We start from the raw sequence: 7,505 nt of genomic DNA, 5'->3' as shown, positions 1-7,505 counted from the left end.
GGCTACTAGGGTTAGAGCTTGTGGGCTTACTCATTGTGGCTACTAGGGATTAGAGCTTGTGGGCTTACTTATTGTGGCTACTAGGGTTAGAGCTTGTGGGCTTACTCATTGTGGCTACTAGGGGTTAGAGCTTGTGCGCTTACTCATTGTGGCTACTAGGGTTAGAGCTTGTGGGCTTACTCATTGTGGCTACTAGGGGTTAGCGCTTGTGGGCTTACTCATTGTGGCAACTAGGGGTTAGAGCTTGTGGGCTTACTCATTGTGGCTACTAGGGGTTAGCTTGTGGGCTTACTCATTGTGGCTACTAGGGTTAGACCTTGTGGGCTTACTCATTGTGGCTACTAGGGGTTAGAGCTTGTGGGCTTATTTATTGTGGCTACTAGGGTTAGAGCTTGTGGGCTTACTCATTGTGGCTACTAGGGTTAGAGCTTGTGGGCTTACTCATTGTGGCTACTAGGGGTTAGAGCTTGTGGGCTTACTCATTGTGGCTACTAGGGTTAGAGGTTGTGGGCTTACTCATTGTGGCTACTAGGGGTTAGAGCTTGTGGGCTTACTCAATGTGGCTACTAGGGGTTAGAGCTTGTGGGCTTACTCATTGTGGCTACTAGGGGTTAGAGCTTGTGGACTTACTCATTGTGGCTACTAGGGGTTAGAGCTTGTGGGCTTACTCATTGTGGCTACTAGGGTTAGAGCTTGTGGGCTTACTCATTGTGGCTACTAGGGGTTAAAGCTTGTGGGCTTACTCATTGTGGCTACTAGGGGTTAGAGCTTGTGGGATTACTCATTGTGGCTACTAGGGTTAGAGCTTCTGAGCTTACTCATTGTGGCTACTAGGGGTTAGAGCTTGTGGGCTTACTCATTGCATCTACTAGAGGTTAGAGCTTGTGGGCTTACTCATTGTGGCTACTAGGGGTTAGAGCTTGTGGGCTTACTCATTGTGGCTACTAGAGGTTAGAGCTTGTGGGCTTACTCATTGTGGCTACTAGGGGTTAGCTTGTGGGCTTACTCATTGTGGCTACTAGGGGTTAGCTTGTGGGCTTACTCATTGTGGCTACTAGGGGTTAGCTTGTGGGCTTACTCATTGTGGCTACTAGGGTTTAGAGCTTGTGGGCTTACTCTTTGTGCCTACTAGGGGTTAGCTTGTGGGCTTACTCATTGTGGCTACTAGGGTTAGACCTTGTGGGCTTACTCATTGTGGCTGCTAGGGGTTAGAGCTTGTGGGCTTACTCATTGTGGCTACTAGGGTTAGAGCTTGTGGGCTGACTCATTGTGGCTACTAGGTGTTAGAGCTTGTGGGCTTACTCATTGTGGCTACTAGGGGTTAGAGCTTGTGGGCTTACTCATTGTGGCTACTAGGGTTAGAGCTTGTGGGCATACTCATTGTGGCTACTAGGGGTTAGAGCTTGTGGGCTTACTCATTGTGGCTACTAGGGTTAGAGCTTGTGGGCTTACTCATTGTGGCTACTAGGGTTAGAGCTTGTGGGCTTACTCATTGTGGCTACTAGGGGTTAGAGCTTGTGGGCTTACTCATTGTGGCTACTAGGGTTAGAGCTTGTGGGCTTACTCATTGTGGCTACTAGGGGTTAGAGCTTGTGGGCTTACTCATTGTGGCTACTAGGGTTAGAGCTTGTGGGCTTACTCATTGTGGCTACTAGGGGTTAGAGCTTGTGGGCTTACTCATTGTGGCTACTAGGGTTAGAGCTTGTGGGCTTACTCATTGTGGCTACTAGGGGTTAGAGCTTGTGGGCTTACTCATTGTGGCTACTAGGGTTAGAGCTTGTGGGCTTACTCATTGTGGCAACTAGGGGTTAGAGCTTGTGGGCTTACTCATTGTGGCTATTAGGGTTAGAGCTTGTGGGCTTACTCATTGTGGCTACTAGGGGTTAGAGCTTGTGGGCTTACTCATTGTGGCTACTAGGGGTTAGAGCTTGTGGGCTTACTCATTGTGGCTACTAGGGTTAGAGCTTGTGGGCTTACTCATTGTGGCTACTCGGGGTTCGCTTGTGGGCTTACTCATTGTGGCTACTAGGGGTTAGCTTGTGGGCTTACTCATTTTGGCTACTAGGGGTTAGAGCTTGTGGGCTTACTCATTGTGGCTACTAGGGGTTCACTTGTGGGCATACTCATTGTGGCTACTAGGGGTTAGCTTGTGGGCTTACTCATTGTGGCTACTAGGGTTAGAGCTTGTGGGCTTACTCATTGTGGCTACTAGGGTTAGAGCTTGTGGGCTTACTCATTGTGCCTACTAGGGTTAGAGCTTGTGGGCTTGCTCATTGTGGCTACTAGGGGTTAGAGCTTGTGGGCTTACTCATTGTGGCTACTAGGGTTAGAGCTTGTGGGCTTACTCATTGTGGCTACTAGGGTTAGCGCTTGTGGGCTTACTCATTGTGGCTACTAGGGGTTAGAGCTTGTGGGCTTACTCATTGTGGCTACTAGAGTTAGAGCTTGTGGGCTTACTCATTGTGGCTACTAGGGGTTAGCTTGTGGGCTTACTCATTGTGGCTACTAGGGTTAGAGCTTGTGGGCTTACTCATTGTGGCTACTAGGGGTTAGAGCTTGTGGGCTTACTTATTGTGGCTACTAGGGTTAAGAGCTTGTGGGCTTACTCATTGTGGCTACTAGGGGTTAGAGCTTGTGCGCTTACTCATTGTGGCTACTAGGGTTAGAGCTTGTGGGCTTACTCATTGTGGCTACTAGGGGTTAGCGCTTGTGGGCTTACTCATTGTGGCTACTAGGGGTTAGAGCTTGTGGGCTTACTCATTGTGGCTACTAGGGGTTAGCTTGTGGGCTAACTCATTGTGGCTACTAGGGAGAGACCTTGTAGGCTTACTCATTGTGGCTACTAGGGGTAAGAGCTTGTGGGCTTACTCATTGTGGCTACTAGGGTTAGAGCTTGTGGGCTGACTCATTGTGGCTACTAGGGGTTAGAGCTTGTGGGCTTACTCATTGTGGCTACTAGGGGTTAGAGCTTGTGGGCTTACTCATTGTGGCTACTAGGGTTAGAGCTTGTGGGCTTACTCATTGTGGCTACTACGGGTTAGAGCTTGTGGGCTTACTCATTGTGGCTACTAGGGTTAGAGTTTGTGGGCTTACTCATTGTGGCTACTAGGGGTTAGAGCTTGTGGGCTTACTCAATGTGGCTACTAGGGGTTAGCTTGTGGGCTTACTCATTGTGGCTACTAGGGTTAGACCTTGTGGGCTTACTCATTGTGGCTACTAGGGGTTAGAGCTTGTGGGCTTACTCATTGTGGCTACTAGGGTTAGAGCTTGTGGGCTTACTCATTGTGGCTACTAGGGGTTAAAGCTTGTGGGCTAACTCATTGTGGCTACTAGGGGTTAGAGCTTGTGGGATTACTCATTGTGGCTACTAGGGTTAGAGCTTCTGGGCTTACTCATTGTGGCTACTAGGGGTTAGAGCTTGTGGGCTTACTCATTGCGTCTACTAGAGGTTAGAGCTTGTGGGCTTACTCATTGTGGCTACTAGGGGTTAGAGCTTGTGGGCTTACTCATTGTGGCTACTAGAGGTTAGAGCTTGTGGGCTTACTCATTGTGGCTACTAGGGTTTAGCTTGTGGGCTTACTCATTGTGGCTACTAGGGGTTAGCTTGTGGGCTTACTCATTGTGGCTACTAGGGGTTAGAGCTTGTGGGCTTACTCATTGTGACTACTAGGGGTTAGAGCTTGTGGGCTTACTCATTGTGGCTACTAGGGGTTAGCTTGTGGGCTTACTCATTGTGGCTACTAGGGGTTAGAGCTTGTGGGCTTACTCATTGTGGCTACTAGGGGTTAGCTTGTGGGCTTACTCATTGTGGCTACTAGGGTTAGACCTTGTGGGCTTACTCATTGTGGCTACTAGGGGTTAGAGCTTGTGGGCTTACTCATTGTGGCTACTAGGGTTAGAGCTTGTGGGCTGACTCATTGTGGCTACTAGGGGTTAGAGCTTGTGGGCTTACTCATTGTGGCTACTAGGGGTTAGAGCTTGTGGGCTTACTCATTGTGGCTACTAGGGTTAGAGCTTGTGGGCTTACTCATTGTGGCTACTAGGGGTTAGAGCTTGTGGGCTTACTCATTGTGGCTACTAGGGTTAGAGCTTGTGGGCTTACTCATTGTGGCTACTAGGGGTTAGAGCTTGTGAGCTTACTCATTGTGGCTACTAGGGGTTAGAGCTTGTGGGCTTACTCAATGTGGCTACTAGGGGTTAGAGCTTGTGGGCTTACTCATTGTGGCTACTAGGGGTTAGAGCTTGTTGGCTTACTCATTGTGGCTACTAGGGTTAGAGCTTGTGGGCTTTCTCATTGTGGCTACTAGGGGTTAAAGCTTGTGGGCTTACTCATTGTGGCTACTAGTGGTTAGAGCTTGTGGGCTTACTCATTGTGGCTACTAGGGTTAGAGCTTGTGGGCTTACTCATTGTGGCTACTAGGGGTTAGAGCTTGTGAGCTTACTCATTGTGGCTACTAGGGGTTAGAGCTTGTGGGCTTACTCAATGTGGCTACTAGGGGTTAGAGCTTGTGGGCTTACTCATTGTGGCTACTAGGGGTTAGAGCTTGTTGGCTTACTCATTGTGGCTACTAGGGTTAGAGCTTGTGGGCTTTCTCATTGTGGCTACTAGGGGTTAAAGCTTGTGGGCTTACTCATTGTGGCTACTAGTGGTTAGAGCTTGTGGGATTACTCATTGTGGCTACTAGGGTTAGAGCTTTTGGGCTTACTCATTGTGGCTACTAGGGGTTAGAGCTTGTGGGCTTACTCATTGTGGCTACTACAGGTTAGAGCTTGTGGGCTTACTCATTGTGGCTACTAGGGGTTAGCTTGTGGGCTTACTCATTGTGGCTACTAGGGGTTAGCTTGTGGGCTTACTCATTGTGGCTACTAGGGGTTAGAGCTTGTGGGCTTACTCATTGTGACTACTAGGGGTTAGAGCTTGTGGGCTTACTCATTGTGGCTACTAGGGGTTAGCTTGTGGGCTTACTCATTGTGGCTACTAGGGGTTAGAGCTTGTGGGCTTACTCTTTGTAGCTACTAGGGGTTAGCTTGTGGGCTTACTCATTGTGGCTACTAGGGGATAGCTTGTGGGCTTACTCATTGTGGTTACTAGGGGTTAGCTTGTGGGCTTACTCATTGTGGCTACTAGGGGATAGCTTGTGGGCTTACTCATTGTGGCTACTAGGGTTAGAGCTTGTGGGCTTACTCATTGTGGCTACTAGGGTTAGAGCTTGTGGGCTTACTCATTGTGGCTACTAGGGGTTAGAGCTTGTGGGCTTACTCATTGTGGCTACTAGGGTTAGAGCTTGTGAGCTCACTCATTGTGGCTACTAGGGTTAGAGTTTGTGGGCTTACTCATTGTGGCTACTAGGGTTAGCTTGTGGGCTTACTCATTGTGGCTACTAGGGGTTAGAGCTTGTGGGCTTACTCATTGTGGCTACTAGGGGTTAGAGCTTGTGGGCTTACTCATTGTGGCTACTAGGGGTTAGAGCTTGTGGGCTTACTCATGTTGGCGACTAGAGGTTAGAGCTTGTGGACTTACCCATTGTGGCTACTAGGGGTTAGAGCTTGTGGGCTTACTCATTGTGGCTACTAGGGTTAGAGCTTGTGGGCTTACTCATTGTGGCTACTAGAGGGTTAGAGCTTGTGGGCTTACTCATTGTGGCTACTAGGGGTTAGAGCTTGTGGGCTTACTCATTGTGACTACTAGGGTTAGAGCTTGTGGGCTTACTCATTGTGGCTACTATGGTTAGAGCTTGTGGGCTTACTCATTGTGGCTACTAGAGTTAAAGATTGTGGGCTTACTCATTGTGGCTACTAGGGTTAGAGCTTGTGGGCTTACTCATTGTAGCTACTAGGGGTTAGAGCTTGTGGGCTTACTCATTGTGGCTACAAGGGGTTAGAGCTTGTGGGCTTACTCATTGTGGCTACTAGGGTTAGAGCTTGAGGGCTTACTCATTGTGGCTACTAGGGGTTAGAGCTTGTGGGCTTATTCATTGTGGCTACTAGGGATTAGAGCTTGTGGGCTTACTCATTGTGGCTACTAGGGGTTATAGCTTGTGGGTTTACTCATTGTGGCTACTAGGGATTAGAGCTTGTGGACTTATTCATTGTGGCTACTAGGGGTTATAGCTTGTGGGCTTACTCATTGTGGCTACTAGGGTTAGAGCTTGTGGGCTTACTCATTGTGGCTACTAGGGGTTAGAGCTTGTGGGCTTATTCATTGTGGCTACTAGGGGTTAGAGCTTGTGGGCTTACTCATTGTGGCTACTAGGGTTAGAGCTTGTGGGCGTACTCATTGTGGCTACTAGGGGTTAGCTTGTGGGCTTACTCATTGTGGTTACTAGGGGTTAGCTTGTGGGCTTACTCATTGTGGCTACTAGGGGGTTAGAGCTTGTGGGCTTACCAAAACTGTGACTGTGACAAGTGCACAGTGTGAGAAAGAGGCGCAGATGGAAGTGGTAAATAATAAAATAATGGGGACGAGCCACGTGCGGACTCACCGCTCTCACCTCCTGCTGCTGTGCGGCCCGGGGATTGCGGACCCCTGGTCTAAACTATAATGTGACCACACGTTCAGCTCCTGATTTGTTGGTTTAGACAATACCGCTATAATTGCACATGCAAGACACCATATATATTCTCACACACGGCGCTCTAAAAGTAGACTCATACAACAACACCAGTTCAGAACAGAAAAATTACTTCAACATAGTCTAACTTATTTTCAAATACGCATTTTTATTTACTACAGAAAATAAATAACAGCCTTGCTGAAGTGACGCCGAGAGCACTGGTAAAGCAGGGGGGAGAGCGTATACAGCACAATTCACATGTGCTGTTGGAGCGGAGGAAATGGAAAGGTTTTGTAAACGGGCCTCATCTACAGGATGGTCCAGATGTATTGTGACCCCCAATTAATTGACCCATAATTTGTTTTCCTTTGCATATTCATTTCTGTTTTACATAACCCTTAAAAAAAAACCACGCCAGCGTTATCGACATGCCACACAGACGCGACCTTCATTCACACTTCCGCGGTGTGTCACAAACGTTAGAGAGTTTTTTAGCCGTGAAAGATGCGGACCACCAGGAGAATGTGCAATAGGCCGGCGCCACAGCAGCCCCTCGATGTCCCGGGTATTGCGGTGCATGGTCGTGTTGATATCACAATGATGTAATGTGCTGATGCGGTCTTGGCGACCGGGGATAGCGGAAAGGAGACCTTTAAACAGTGTTGGATTTTAGGTCGTAAAACAACGTTTTCTGACGTCCCACAGTCGATTGGCAGGTCACGTGTGGTGGGGCAAAGTGTGGGTAATCCCACCACTTTCAATACGTCTGGTCACCGTGGAAGAGTAGGGCAATTACCCTCCAGAGGGGGCTCTCTAGTGCGCCCTCCAGTCGACACCCGTCACGGTTTCGCTGCTTTGTTTCAGTCGTAGAAAACCCTTCAACTCCTGAGATTCCCGAAATTTCTTTACTTTTAACCACAGATGTTTGAGGTTAATGCCGCTGCGCGCGAT

The sequence above is a fragment of the Petromyzon marinus genome, chromosome 16 (genome assembly GCF_048934315.1).
Source record: "Petromyzon marinus isolate PM22_M1 ecotype Great Lakes invasive population chromosome 16, UKy_Petmar_22M1.pri1.0, whole genome shotgun sequence".
Lineage (NCBI taxonomy): Eukaryota > Metazoa > Chordata > Hyperoartia > Petromyzontiformes > Petromyzontidae > Petromyzon > Petromyzon marinus.
The sequence above is the reverse complement of the archived record's forward strand: the minus strand, read 5'-3'. Positions refer to the sequence as shown.